At 41.1% G+C, this 16199-nt stretch overlaps 1 pseudogene; it reads right to left on the bottom strand.

Annotated features, from left to right (window-relative positions):
- Positions 1–9971: 9971 nt before the first annotated feature.
- LOC100657332 (Y-box-binding protein 1-like) lies at positions 9972–14908 on the bottom strand (annotated as a pseudogene).
- Between the last annotated feature and the right edge of the window lie 1291 nt (positions 14909–16199).

The raw sequence follows: 16199 nt of genomic DNA, 5'->3' as shown, positions 1-16199 counted from the left end.
GAGAACTGTCCCAAAGTTTTCCAAGGCTATAACCTTTGCAGAAGCAAGTGGACACATCTTTCTGCCACAAAGTGGCTGGTGGGTTCAAACTGCCAACCTTTCAGTTACTAGCTGAGAACTTAACCACTACACCACCACGGCTCCTTGCACACCTCACTAGATGTAAGAATATACATCTTCAAATGAAACCACACAAATGTAATGTTGTTAAGTTTTTATCCAAAGGTTAGGCATTACGGAACAACAAAGAATTCATACTGTAGGGAAACCTTAGAATTGTAGTGAAAATAGTAAGGCTACAAAACTCTGGGACAATAATTCATGTTCTTTGAAGCCCCACACAACGGTGGGTTTTGGGTTTTGTTTTTTGATACAGTCAAACCAAAAACCAAACCCAGTGCAGCTGAGTCGATTTCAACTCATAACGACCCTATAGGACAGAGTAGAACTGCCCCATAGAGTTTCCAAGGAGCACCTGGCAGATTCGAACTGCCAATCCTTTGGTTAGAAGCTGTAGCACTTTACCACTACGCCTTCAGAGTTTCCTTTTGATACAGTAGCACTAGGTAATTAAGACGAGTAAAGCAAATATTAGACATCTCCACACATGAATATTTATTAGAAACCAATTTCCACAAGTTAAAAGTGTCAGATTCACCGCATTTTATGATCAAATATGAAATAAAAGAGAAAATGAGTTAAGTAGTAAAAACCAATACAAATATTCTTATTAGGAATTGAGTGAAGATATAAGGTAAGAATTAAAATCATCAATAAAAATTAACTTAAAAATGTTTATTAGTAAAGGGGTTTTGTTATGGATTAAATTGTGTCTCCCCCCAAATTTGTGTCAATTTAACTTGGCCACGCTTCCCAGTATTGTGTATTATGTGATTGTCCACCATTTTGTCATCTGATGTGATTTTCCTATGTGTTTTAAAACCTGCCGCTATGATGTTAATGGGGTAGGATTATCAGCAGTTAGGTTAATGAGGCAGGACTCAATCTGCAAGATTAGGTTGTGTCTTGAGCTGCAGATACTCACCATAGCACCAGATCCTCAGGGTAAAACCATAGCAAGAAGGAAAAATAGAAGTTTATAAAACACTGAGAGACAAAACTCATTATTCAGTAATGGTATTGCTGTAAGCCTATCCTATAATGGAAAATCTACTTTTTGTAAACATAAGAACTAAGACGAACAATAAGCAAATGGTCAAAAACATGCTTGTTATAAAAAACAACAATGTATTTTCACTTATGTAGCAAAATTTAAAATGAAAAACAGAAATCAAGTCCCTATTTACAACATTAGAAAAATGATAGAAATTTATACGCAATTTACAAGACCGATATGAAGAAACTTGAAATATAAAGTATATAAAAAGGACCAAATAAATGACTTACAAATTCCTAGCTTGGAAGACTCAATTTTATGACAATATCTCAAAGACTACGTGAAATCAATATTGAAAAAAAAAAAAAGAAATCAATATATTCTATGTTAAAAACACACAATGGGGTTTGAAATGGAACGTGCATTTTATTTTTTTGTGAAAAAACAAAAATGATTGCACAAAACCTGACATAGAGGAGTATTTTTTAAAAACAGGTGTAAAACATGTCATTAACAAGTTAAACACTCTTGGATAGGATCAGGAAGACGCACACAGATGTGCAGAAAAGGAGAAATTGTGTATATACAGGTGACTACAGGTGGTAGATGGTGTGGGGTTATTGTTTAAAACTTTAAAGAAATTTGGATGGATATATCAGGAAATACAAGTGATTTCCAGATTGAAGTTAAACATAACTCTAAACATTAAAATAGTATTATCTTAGTTATCTAGTGCTACTGTAACAGAAATACTACAAGTGAGTGGTTTAACAAATTTATTTTCTCGCAATTTAGGAGGCTAGAAGCCTGAAATCAGGGTGCCTACTTTAGAAGGAGGCTTTCTCTGTCTGTTGGCTCTGGTGGAAGATTCTTGTCTCTTCAACTCTTATTCGTTGACTCCTTGGTGATCGTCATGTGGCCTGGCATCTATCTTTCCCTTTCTGCTTGCTTAATCTGCACCTTTTGATCTCAAAGGTGATTGGCTTTAAGTACATCCTACACTGATATGGCCTCTTATCATAACAAAGAAAGTCCATTCCCAAATGAGATCATAAACACAGGTATACCAAAACCAAACCAAACCCTTTGCTGTCGAGTCATTTCCAACTCAAAGGACCCTATAGGACAGAGTAGAACTACCCTATAGAGTTTCTAGGGAGCACACCTGGTGGATTCAAACTACCGACCTTTTGGTTAGCAGCCATAGCTCTTAACCACTTATAGGTGTTAGGATTTACAACACATAACAATACATAACAATTGTGAATTAGTGTATCAGAATATATTTTCAATCAGTCAGTAACTGCACAACTTCCGAAGAAGGCAGAAATCTGGAAAAATCGATATAAGGTAGGATGTGGAGGTTTAACATAAAAATAACAAGAAAAGCACATTCTAAAACATTAGAAGTAAATGATCTGAGATGGTCTATGAGAAAATGTTATGTACTAAAAGGATTAAAATATAGGATGAAAATAATCTCTTCAATTGAAACTTATAAGTATGGGAAATTTATAGACTACAGATGAACCTTATCAAACAAACTTGCTTGATCCCACAGAAAATAAGCAGCATACAAATGAAGTAATAGTTATCACTTTTACCATCTGGCAAAATTACAAGTGGTAATAAGGAGTACTGGTGAAACGATGGGGACAAACACACATTGTTGGCAGCATAGGGTATTGGTACAGCTTTGTGAAAAAGCTGCTTGCCAGTATCTATCAACATGCTAAATTCATTCACTTTTGCCCGGAAGTTACAGGTCACATTGCTCACCTAAGAGAAGTAAACACCGGTCAAAGTTGGGTCATCTGAAAACAGTCATAAGTCTCTATATGGCTGAAGAAGTAAAAATAACCTATCTATCATCAATAGAAGAATGCTTATACAAGATTTTTAATATATATTAAATCTATACTTATTAACATGAAAATATCTTTAAAGTATATGGTTTAAATGAAACAAACTCCAGAATGTTACATATACTTTATGAAATTTCTATATCTTCAGTTTGTAAACAAAATTTGCAAGAATACAGTAAGAACCAATATGAGTGTTTATTTCTAGAAAGCACTATGTTATTCAGAAGTGTTTGAAATTTTACCCTAAAACAAATATGTAATAAAAGAAATCTTACCCTTGCTACCAAAGTGTGGAACTTGAATTTGAACTATTGATCCACTATAAAGCGAAAATTCTACACTAGTTCTCAGCTATAGACTGTGAAGGCATTTGGCTGTGTGGGTCATAACAAATTATAATGTTAAAAATAATGGAAATTCCAGAAAACTTAATTGTGGTCATGCAGAAACTGTACATTGATCAAGAGGTAGCTATTCAAACAGAGCAAAGGGATACTGCTTGGTTCAAAATTAGAGAAGGTGTGCAGCAGAGTTGTATCCTTTTACTATATTTATTCAACATGTATCCAAGAAGCTGGACTATATGAAGAATGCAGCATCAGGACTGGAGGAACATCCTGCGATATGCAGATGACAAAACCTTGCTTGCTGAAAATTGAGATGACTTGAAGCACTGATGAAGGCAGAAGATTACACCCTTTAGTGTGCATTACATCTGAATGTGAAGAAAATGAAAATTCTCACAACTGGACTGATAGTGATAAATGGAGAAAAAATTGAAGTTGTCAATGATTTCATTGTATTTGAATCAATCAGTGTCCTTGGAAGCAGCAATCAAGAAATCAAACAATATATTGCATTGAACAATTGCTGCAAAAGACCTCTTAGAACTGTTAAAAAGCAAAGATGTCATTTTGATGAATAAAGTGCTCCTGACCCAAGCCATAGTCTTTTCAGTCACCTCATACGCATGTGGAAGCTGGACGATAAAAAAGGAAGAGAGAAGAATTGATGCGTTCAAACTATGGTGAGGGTAAAAAAATATTGAATAGACCATGGACTGCCAAAAGAATGAAAAAATAGTTCAGGATCAACAATTTCTCACTATTAGAGGGTACTGATGAGAGAATCATTCCTATCGATGACCTGGCAAATACACCCAATTTCTTCCTTAAGTAATTTTTATATCATGGAAGAATGGGACAATAAAACTGAGTTCAAAAGGCAGCAAGGGCATGATGAAATAAATTACCAAACAGTGACTACTGTCTATAACAGATACTTCAAAGAGATTTTGAACGTAACAAATCTTTAAATGATTTCTACCTAAAGACATTTAGTTTCCTTTACACAACAGGGTTTTTATAGGGAAAGGAAAAAATCAAAAGTACAAACATCGGAAGTTTTCATAAGAACTTGATAAAACTAAAAACCACCACTTTTTATGCAGTTTAAAAATGTATGGAATATTTGAAAATATTGGATTAAGCTTCCAGTCACATCTGTCTGAATTATAGAGATTTCAAAATGGAGATGCATATTATAAATGTAATCAAGTTAGGAAATCTATCAAAATGGTTTCTCAGTTTGACAACTTCAGACAATCTCTCCCAGCGTCAAAAATTATGGGATTTATCAGGGAAGTAACAGTTAACAATTCAGGCTCAGGAACACTCAAGATACTGTTCTTCCATCAGGACAGCCTCTTCGCAGCTGTGCTTACGGGCACGCCTCTGCCTGGCCCTCTGACTCTGCCCAAGGGCACTCAGCTTTCTTTCTCCATGGACCAGGAAGCCCACTATGCTGTCTCCTGCTGCCAGATCCCTGCCACGGCTTCTCTGCCACCTTCAGTGTTAACAGCTGTCTCTTTCTCTGTCTTCTGGTTTCAGGAACTTCTCCGCACAGGGGGCCTGGGTCTAAAGGATGTGCTTCTCCTGCCTGTTCCTCCTTCGTGATGGTGGAATCTTCTCCCTCCCACCTCCAGGATGGCAAAACTGATGAATCACTTTTGTGGGCCACAAATACCCTATCTTCACAGTCCTGCCCAATCACCTGGGTGGGATTTACAAGACGATGGCGAGAAAGGCCACACAAAAGCGATCCATTGCACTGCATACTCTCAATGTCAAGTAAACTTGTAATTACATTATATTTAGAAATTAAAGATTTAAGCAAAATATGATGTCACCAAAATTTAGCTCAAAGTACTTTGAGTTCATCAACCATCTCAAGTGTGGACAGAATAGCAAGTATAAAGAAGACAAGGCAACTTATATCTATTTTTAATAATTATTGCTCTTACAGAGAATTCATACAGATATTAAAATTAGCAGAAAAGACATTAAAATAATTATTATATACTAATCCCATTTCTTCAAAAGTTAGCCAAAAGATTAAACACTAGGTAGAGATGTGGAAGATATAAAAGACTCAAACTTCTACTTACTTACCTTCATTAGAAAACTTTATTCAAATTATTTACCATTATCTTGCATAGGTCTATGCTTTAGCACTTATTTGTAAATGATATTTATGTGTAATATGCTTTATTTTGTTTTTTAATATGAGGCAGCCACATACCTTTGTCAACTGGAGTATGCTTTAGAATAGCGGCATTCTCTTAGGGCTTATGTGTTTTTACACAGCATAAGTAGTATGGTCATAGGGTATCTGAAACTCGGCTTCCCTGAAAATCATTTGAATTACATGAAATCATCCTTTCTTTATGGAGGAACTCTACTAATTTTGTATTCCTAATCATTTGAAGTCCTTTGAGTAGAAGTTTCAAAATGCTTAATTTTAAGTATTCTTAATTATAATATCCATAAGTAAGTATTGATGGGAAATTGTTTTTCGACATAAAATATTTTTCAGCTGGTGCTAATAGGAACCCTGTGGTTCTTTATATCTTTTAGATGTCTTTTCTATACCTGTGATCAAGGAATTATCACCAAAACAGACCATTAATAAAGGAGAATTATTTCAGAGAGTGATGTTGAAAAGAATGAAAGTCATGGCACTGAGGATTTTGACTTCAGGCAATTCAGGAAAGATGCATGAGTTTCAGGGTCAGTGGGAAGAAAATGAAAGGAATGACAGAGGAGTCATTACAACCCATAACAAAATTCCCAATGCCTTTTACGGTGGCTCAGACCTCACTAAACATCAAAGACTCCATACTGCAAAGAAACTATATAAACGTACGTGAGAAGTTCTTCAGTAAAAATGAACACCTTGAAGATCATCTGAGAATTCATACTGGAGAGAAACCTTACGGACGTAACATTTGTGGCAAAGCCTTTAATTTTGGCGCAAACCTGACGACACATCAGAAAATTCATACCGGTTAAAGCAAAAAAAAACCCATGTAAATGTAATGTATATGACAAGATCTTTAGTCGACATTCAGGCTTTACATACTGCAGAAAGATCATACAAATGTATTGAATGTGGCAATTCTTTTCCTGAAGATCAAAACTAGTAGAACAGCAGAAAATTCATTCTGGACAGAAACCTTACACATGTAATGTGTGTGGAATATCCCTAACTGGAAGCTCAAGCTTAACTAGACATCAGAGAATCTATACGGGTGCAAACCTATATAAGTGTAATGTATGTGGCAAGGCCTTTATTCAATATTCATGCTTTACAGTTCATCAGAGAACTCATACTGGAAAGAGACCTTACAAGTGTCATAACAATCCACACTCACAACTGAATTATATAATTCTATCAGCATCTTCCCCCACCCTCTCTTCCCCAGACCCATCAGGAAGAAAGGAATCTATTCAGTGGGGATCCTCCATTGTCCCCCTCGTTTTGAGTCTAAACTCACCCACAAACCATGTAAGCCTGCCACTTCATGCTTCATCTCCCCCCAGTTTTGGATAGTCAATGTTTGAATTGAGCACCCCTATCAAACTCGTGATGCAGTGGTTAAGAGCTTGGCTGCTAACCAAAATGTCGGCAGTTCGAATCCACCAGTCACTCCTTGGAAACGCTATGGGGCAGTTTTACTCTGTCCCATAGAGTGGCTATAAGTTGGAATCCACTCAATGGCAATGGTTTTTTTTTTTTTTTTTTTTAATCAAATCAGTACTCTGCGGAGACAAGCATTTGCCTTGATCAGACCAATCTTCTGGTTGGAATTTTGAGCATCTGCATCCATAATCAAAGTCCAGTCCAGAGCAAACCATCAAATTGGAGCAATCTACCCGTTTATCATGTCAAATGTCTCTCTCTTCATTTGGTCAGGTTCTGGACAGTTCACCTTAGCACCTGTGAACTAGGTCAATAGGTACCAGCTGTAGGCTCAGGAGTCCACACACCTCCCTGCACTTCAGACCAGACAGCCCCTTCTCTCTCTCATTTCTAGCCCCAATGGGCTAGGTTACTGGGCACCACCCATAGGCTCAAGAGTCCACACAGCTTCCTGCACTTCAGATCAGCTAGCCCATTTTCTCTCTCTCTCTCTCTCATACCTAGTTCCCATGGTTTAGGTCAATAGGTGCCAATGGAACATGTCCAAACTCAGACCGTTGTTTCATTGATGCACCTTCCCCAGTTCCACTCATCAAGCTACACACCAGAAGTGAGAATACCACCAGGCTGTGTACTTGCTGGATCCCTTTAACTTCCAGTTCTAAAAGGGGTTTCTTCTGATGGACATTGACTTTTCCTGCCTTGATGCACCCAAAGGCAAACCACTTGCTTGAAATTTGAAAGGCAAAACTCTTTTTTTTTGTTCTGTAGGTCCTTCCTTCAAATGCAAATTTCCTGCTCTCTCAGCAGCTCTGGTCTGCATGTCTTTTCAAATAAAAATTTCCTGACTCTGAAGGCTGTGGGTAGGGCTCAAGTTTTCAACCTAAGCCCCAGTGTATACACTGGGATACTACATTGAAACCAAAAGCCTGTGTTTCTTTTAGGCAAACCCTAGTTCCACTTTTAGCATGTCCAATCAAATATTGGCTGAAGGTGGAGTTACACACCCTGTTATATGTAATTCCCAATATTCATTTCCATTATACGTTTAGGTCTGTTTTACAACATTTAATATTCAATATCCGTAGTACATTCAAATAAACACATAACCCTTTTTAAAACATTCCAGTTTCAGCTTTTCTTCTGCACACCTTGACTATCTTCCCATTCATATGCATATGGCCTTAAGCCTCTGGGTGGGAAGAGCCAAAAGACCCTGGCCCCCTGGCTTAGATTTTGCCCCAAGTCACTCCAGATGTAGCTTTTCTTCCCTCAGCAGCAACATCTCTTACTTTCCTTTCAGCCATTACGGGTAACAACAACCAAAGTGACCATCTAAGAATCAAGTTTCACTTCCCATCCCTTCATTCTTTCTCTTCCTAAGTCTTGTACTTCCATGAGTCTGAAACCAATGCAATGAGTTCCACTTCTGATGCCAACTGTAAAAATGGCACAGTGGGAGCATCTGACCCCCTCTAACTTCACAAGGGGAAAGGAGAATCAAGATCAACTGTCCAAGACTGATTCCAATGAGGCAGAGGTCAGACATACCACCTCTCTCCAACCTTTTTTTGCCAATTCTGACACCAACCATCCCTCCCATGGACGGCACTCTCTATTTCTCTGTTGGGTATGATAATTCGTTGCAATGGCCACACAGAACTCGCTGACCATACTCGCAATTAAGGGGTTTATTAGAGAAGTAACAGGTTACAATTCAAGAATATTCAGGATACAGCTCTTTTATCAGGACAGCCTCTTCTCATTTGTGCAGCAGGCAGGCTTCTCTCTGGCCCTCAGCCCCTCAACCCCATTAGGCCTCTTAGGCTGGCCAGGCCACTGCCCTGCTCAGGCAAGTATTACAAAGCTGTTTTTAGCTCCGCCAATAAGTACCCAGAGGCATCCCACTCTGCCAGTAAGCCTCAACCTGAAGGGGCTCAGCTCTTGCTCCGTGTGTCGGTGACCCTAACTCTGCCACCAAGTATCTGGAGGCACTCTACCCCTCCAGGAAGCCTCCTGCGTGAAGGCACTCAGCTCCCTCATTCCATGGGTCAATACACCTGCTGTAACTGCCTTGCTCCGTGTGCCAGGAAGCCCATTTCACCATTTCGTGCCAGTATCCTGGTTCTGCTGACTCTGCTGCTGCCGTTTCTCTGCTGTTGCTGTTTCTCTGCTGTTGCTTCTCTCTCTGTGTCTGGTGTTACAGCTCTCTCTCCCTGTCTCCTGGGTCCAGGAGGTTCCCAGCACAGGGATCTGGGTCAAAAGGACACATTCCACTCCACCTCTTCTTCTTGATGGTAGTGAGGTCCCCCTGCCCACCTCTGGGATGGCTCATTTTAAGCCTAGCCAGGATGACAAAACTGACCAGTCCTCTCATTAGGGTTCCATACAACTTATTTGCACAGTCCCACCCCCACAAGGGTGCCAAGAACCTCATTTGTATGGTCCCACTAATTCTTTAAGGAGCATTGGTGGTGCAGTGGTTAAGTACTTGGCTGATAACCAACAGGTTGGCAGTTTGAGCCCACCGGCCACTCCACTGGAGAAAGATGTGGCAGTCTGCTTCCATAAAGATTGTAACCTTGGAAAACCTATGGAGCAGTTCTACCCTGTCCTAAAGGGCCACTATGAGTCAGCATCAACTCAACAGCAGTGGGCTTTCCACCACTCATCTACCGGTTTGTCACACCTGCTGACTTGCATGTTGCTGTGACGCTGGATGCTGTACCACCAGTATTTCCAATGCCAGCAGGCTCACCCATTTTGGACAGGTTTCAGCAGAGCTTCCAGACCAAGACAGACCAGGAAGAAGGACATAGCGATCTATTTTTTTCTCGGGGGTGGGGGGGGACGGGGGCTGACAATTATTTAAGACCTTTATTAACAGGTGCTTGCAGTTGACTTTTTTGAAAAAATCAAGTAAACTTTTATTACAAATTAAAAATGAAGTTCTTAAAAACCTCGGCTTGAAACAATTTAAAAACCCTTAAAGGCGTATTGAGAAAAAACAGGCTTTTTTAAAAAAACACATTTGTCGTTACCAAAAAGAGACGTCTTTAGGTAAAAATAATAATAAAGAAAAAACCATTCTGCATAGATAACGCAGATAGTTCTGTTTATCTGGTCAACGGGCAAAAAGTAAGCACTTTAAGGTCTTCAGCTCTAACTTCTTGTTCATTTTTTATTGCCGGAATTTCCTATTCATTTCTTCTTGTTGGATGACTAAATGGACCATGGTAGAGAGGGTAAGGCGGCATTTACTCAGCCCGCCCCGCGCAGTCTGGGGAGCGGACGAATTCTCAGCTGCTTTTGTCTCTTTGCGATCTTGTGGTTTAGGGTTTTCTGGACTTCCGCGTAGGTAATTGAAGTTGCAGCAGTACCGAAGTTGAGGTGGCTCCTAACCATGGGTCTCATCTTGATTTTCCTTATCCTCTTCACTGCCTTCCTCTCTAGGCTGTCTTTGGCGAGGAGGGCCCCAGCAAAATCGTGGTCTATAACCCCAATACATATTCTATCTCACGGGTCTGTCTTGTTCTCCTGCACCCTTGTTGCCAGCACCCTCCATCACTTCTCCCTGCACAGGAAGGTTGGAATACTGTGGTCGACGCCCACAGGGCCTCCACATGTAGTAAGGTGGGAACCGTCGCCTGCGGCGGGTCTGGTGCTGTTGGACCTGGCTTTCGGGAGCACTCTCCGATCCCTCATTTGTTTCATTACACTCACTAATCTGGTAATTCTGCTGGTAATTGCGTGGAGGACCCCTACGACGTGCATAACGCCTATAATGGTTATGGTCTGCTGCATATTTACTGGCTTGCACTGGAACTCCAGCAAGGCCTGTAACATTTGCTGCCTTAACCCACTTTCCTCCTTCAGCAACATCTAGCTCCACAGTCCATCTCCTACACTGCGAAGGTACTTCCTGGGGTTATTCTTCTTTTACGGCAGTCTGATGTACAAATACATCTTCCTTGGTGTCATTCCTGTTGTTGAAACCACATCCGTTTCTCCCATTGAACCATTTTACTCTTCCCCAAACCTGCCTTGTGATTACCTTCTTGTCCCCACAGGCAGGCGCCGCCAACGTGAGGCCACCCCGGCTGCCGCTCCCTGCACCGCTGCCGGTAGTGCCGGGCTTGGTGTCAGCAGCGCTGAGGGCGGGGGCCGGGGGGCACGGCGGGCAGCTACTGGGTCTCGGCATAGCTGCTCAGGGTTGTGGTGATGGTGACTGGGGCCGGCTGCGGCAGCTATGGCTCCCCCAGTGTGTGATGGTAACTAGGCCGGCTGCAGCAGTGGGGCTGTTCATGGCTCTCTGGGGCCTGTTCTCCCCTGATCTACTTCTTAAAAATTTGGCCAGTGAAAACCTCATGAATAGCTGCAGAATATTGTGTAATACAGTGCTAGAAGATGAGCCCCTCAGGTTGGAAGGCACTCAAAGCCCTGCCTCCTTAGAGTGGACCTTAATGATGTGAAGGGAGTCAAGCTTTCAGGACCTTCATTTGCTGATGTGGCACGACTCAAAATGAGACAAAACAGTGGCAAACATCCATTAATAGTGGAATTTGGAATGTATGAAGTATGAATCTAGGAAAATTGGAAGTCATAGAAAATAAAATGGAACACATAAAGATTGATATCCTAGGCATTGCTGCACTGAAATGGACTGGTGTAGGCCATTCTGAACTGGAAAATCATATGTTCTACTATGCCAGGAATGACAAATTGAAGAGGAATGGTGTCACCTTCATTGTAAAAAACATTTCAAAATCTATCCTAAAGTACAATGCTCTCAGTGATAGCATAATGTCCATACACCTACAAGAAAGACCAGTTAACATGACTATTATTGAAATTTATGCAGGGACCAGTAATGCCAAAGGTGAAGAAATTGTAGATTTTTGAAAGGTGATCCAACGGAATGTGGAAATTATTGAACAATATCATCAACATCACACTCAAGTAAAACTTTGCTGAAGATAATTAAAAAATGGTTGTAGCAGTACATCGACAGTGAACTGACAGAAATTCAAACCAGATTCAGAAAAGGGCATGGAATGAGGGATAGATATCATTGCTGATGTCAGATGGATCTTGGCTGAAAGCAGAGAATACCATAAACCTGTTTACCTGTGTTTTATTGACTATGCAAAGGCATTCGACTGTGTGGATCATAACAAATTATGGATAACATTGTGAAGAATGGGAATTGCAGAACACTTAATTGTGCTCATGAGGAACCTGTACATAGAACAAGAGACAGTTGTTTGAACAGAAAAAGGGGATACTGCCTTATTTAAAATCAGGAAAGGTATGTATCAGGTTTGTATCCTTTCACCACATTTATTCAATCTGTATGCTGAGCAAATAATCTGAGAAGCTGGACTATATGAAGAAGAATGTGACATCAGATTTGGAGGAAGACTTATTAACAAACTGTGATATGCAGATGACAGAACCTTGTTTGACAAACGTGAAGAGAACTTGAAGCATTTACTGATGAAGATCAAAGACTACAGCCTTCAGTATGGATTACACCTCAATATAAAGAAACAAAAATCCTCACAACTGGACCAATGAGCAATATCATGATAAATCTGAAGTTGTCAAGGATTTCATTTTACTTGAATCCACAATCAACACCCATGGAAGCAGCAGTCAAGAAATAAAATGACGTATTGCATTGGTCAAATGTGTTGCAAAAGAACTCTTTTAAAGTGTTAAAAAGCAAAAAAGTCATTTTGTAGACTAAGGTGCCCCTTAACCATGGTATTTTCAATTGCCTCATATGCATGGGAAAGCTGAACAATGAATATGGAAGACGGAAGAAGAATTGATGCTTTTGAATTATGGTGTTGGTGAAGAATATTGAAATATACCATGGGCTGCCAGAAGAATGAACGAGTCTGTCTTGGAAGAAGTACAGCCAGAATGCTCCTTAGCAGTGAGAATGGCAAGACTTCATCCTACATACTTTGTACATGTTACCAGGAGGGACCAGCCCCTGGAGAATATTATGCCTGGTAAAGTAGACAGCAAAAAAGAGGAAGACCCTCAATGAAATGGGTTGACACAGTGGCTGTAACAATGGGCTCAAACATGGCAACAATTATGAAGTTGACTCAGGACTGGGCAGGGTTTCATTCCTTTGTACACGGCGTTGTCATGAGATTGAACCTAATCGATGACACCTATTGACAAAAACAACATCCAGTCAATTTGGTGGGAGTTAAAAGACTATGGTGAGAAAGGCCACACAAAAGTGATCTGTCCAACCACATTTAATTTTGTTATGTTAATGAGAGAGTATTAGTGTAGGGTGTGTGTTGACTCAATCTCTTCTGAGATATAAAAGAGAAGATTAAGCAAGCAAAAGTGGAGAAAGATGCCACAGCACACAAAGATCACCAAGGAACCAAGGAACAAAGGCCTTCCCCCAGAGTTGACAGAGACAGAAAGCCTTCCCCTAGAGCCGGTGCCCTGAAATCAGACGTCTAGCCTCCTAAACTGTTAAAAAGTAAATTTGTTAAACCCACCCACTTGTGATATTTCTGTTATAGCAGCACTGGAGAACTTAGAATTTGGTACCCAGAGTAGGGTGCTGCCAAATACCTAAAATGTGGGTAATGGATAGAGGCTGGAAGAGTTTTAATGGGCCTAATAGTAAAAACCTAGATTACCTATACTGGACTGTTGGTAGAATTATGGATGTCAAATGAAATTCTGGTGAGGATTCAGAAGGAAGTGAGGAGAGCCATAGAGAAAGTCTCTGTTACCTTAAAGAATACAAATGGCACTGTCAATAGAATGTTGCTAGATATGTGGTCATTAAATGTGCTTCTGACTGAAGAAAGCAGAAGCAGGAGGAGAGGAAACTGCCTCTTGAAATTCTACAGGCAGGAAACAAGCCAAAGGAGTTACATCTGTTGTCCTCCAAGAAAAGAAAATAGCCATCCCTAGAGAAGTTTCTAGATGGGCAGAACTGTTCAAAGGAGTATGGAAAGCAGGGCTGAGTCTGTTTCAAAGGGTGGAACCACAGTCACCGAGATCTCAAAGGGGGAGCCACAGCCCCGAGTCACTTGGGCTTTACTCATAGGACCCACGTCTCCACACATTGGAAACATTGGTTTACTCTTAAACCGTTCTCAACTTGTTAAAAAGAAAACATGGCAGCTTCGAATATGAGTGTCCCACACAACTGTAGGGTTTTACCTTAAATGCTAAGTTAAAATAGGACGTTATTATTGGTACTTTCACTTTTTAGTTGTGGAGGAGTACAGTCTGAGATTATCGAAGAAGGCGATTCTGGCAGAGTTTGAACCCCCAAGGTTTCCCCTAAGAGTTGAGTACTTCCACATCACGCCAGGACTTCTCTTCAAGGAGCCGGCCTGGGAGGAAGCGTACCGAGGCCCCGCCCCGCTCCGCAGGCCTGCTGTGGCCCGGCGGCTCTCCACGACCCGCCCCTGCTGATTGAGCGCGCTCAAGCCCCGCCTCCACGCTTTGCTGTTCTTCCCGCCGCGCACCTGCGCGCTTTACTGAAGACGCTGACGCGGGCCGCACCGAGCCGAAGTCGTGGAGGAGAGAGTGAGTTTCCTCTTCCTCTTCTAAACGTGCGCTTTTCGGTCCCCGTCCTTCGCATCTGGCCAGGGCTTACCCCGAAAGTTCAAGTTCTCAGACTCGCGCTTCCCACCCTGTGAAATCCCCGCGCGGCCAGAGACAGATGTTCCGATTCGGGTTAACTCCGCCGCCGGCCGGGGATCCGCGTCAGTTTCTGTGTCAAATCGCGCTGAGGAGGGGCCCCGCCCCGGCCTTCCAGCCCTCGTGGGGTGCACACGCCGCCTGCCCGTGGCTTTCCTGCTTAAAGCCCTTCCCTGGGCCCCGCCCGCCTGCGCCGCGTCAAGTCCTCACCGGGGTCTGGCGACATTCCAGTCCCTTCCGGGCCGTCCATCCCCACCCTGTTCCTGGGACTCTGAGACCCCCACCTCTCTCCTGAGACGCCCGACCTCGCGTCTTCTTATATGTAAAGAAAAGCAGTGACTTGTCTCAGTCAATTCTGCTTCACCCTTGTCGCTTTACAGGCCTGAGGCGGCGTGGGGAGTGCAACGGGGAAAGAAGTTAATGACCCTACACTTGGTGCCTTCGAAAAGAAACATTTAAAGCATATATTTTTTAATGGATTTACTTTTGCCTTAATAATTCATTTTCCTATGTCAGGTTTATTAAATAAATGTTCTTTAATTGAATTTCACCTTTTCTGTAAATAACCGTGTCAAAAGAAACAATAATAAAATTAATCTATTTATATGAGGTTTATTCGGGCAGATTGGCGAATGAGTAGCACCAAACCTAAAGTGGAAAGATACTTTGCCAAGTATAAGCAGTAACTGGCTTTTGACTAACTCGGTAGCAAAAAAAGCTTATTTCTGATTGGATTTTACAGTTTCAGTACTGTCAGGATCTTATTGGTAAAGGAGGGTGACTTGATTTACAGCAAAGCTAGGCATAACAAGAGGGTTTATTAGGCGTAAGTTGGGGCGGGGGAGTCTTGTAGAGAAGTTGCCCACACTAACTACTGATGCCATTTTGTCAACCACAGGAATCCATTTTGATTTCATTTAATAATTACTACCATCTGAAATGATCCTTACAGCATCCTGTGATGAGTGCATGCTATTCTTTCCTAAATATATTCTTAATTTTTTTTTAACATTGACTGCTCCAGACTTCACTAAATTTCTTTAAAATTTTCCAAATTGTTTTCTCTTTTAAATTGACTATGTCTGGAAACCCTGGTGGCGTAGGGCTTAAGTGCTACAGCTGCTAACCAAAGGGTCGTCAGTTGGAATCTGCCAGGCCCTCCTTGGAAACTGTATGGGGCAGTTGTACTCTGTCTTATAGGGTCGCTATGAGTCGGAATCAACTCGACGGCACTGGGGTTTATGTCTGGTTTAAATTATGAGACCTGAATGCTTTCTACTCTTTGTCATATACTGGAAACATTGTCTGGTACCTAGTAAATAATGTTAGACTATTTCAATATCCACTTTGCAGAGATGTCAATGATCTTTTATATTATCAGACAAAACCTAGCTTAAGCTGTCAATCAACCAGTTAATTCAACTTTCTTCCCTCAAGTGATGTGTTAAAATAGTGAGCTGTGAGCTACAGGTAGATGTTTCCCTGAAGTCCCTCTTGACCTCTCTGGGCAAATGTTCAAGACTGGGATGGATTGACTTGGA

This window comes from Loxodonta africana, chromosome 11 (assembly GCF_030014295.1).
Source record: "Loxodonta africana isolate mLoxAfr1 chromosome 11, mLoxAfr1.hap2, whole genome shotgun sequence".
Lineage (NCBI taxonomy): Eukaryota > Metazoa > Chordata > Mammalia > Proboscidea > Elephantidae > Loxodonta > Loxodonta africana.
This window is presented reverse-complemented; position numbering and strand designations above follow the sequence as displayed.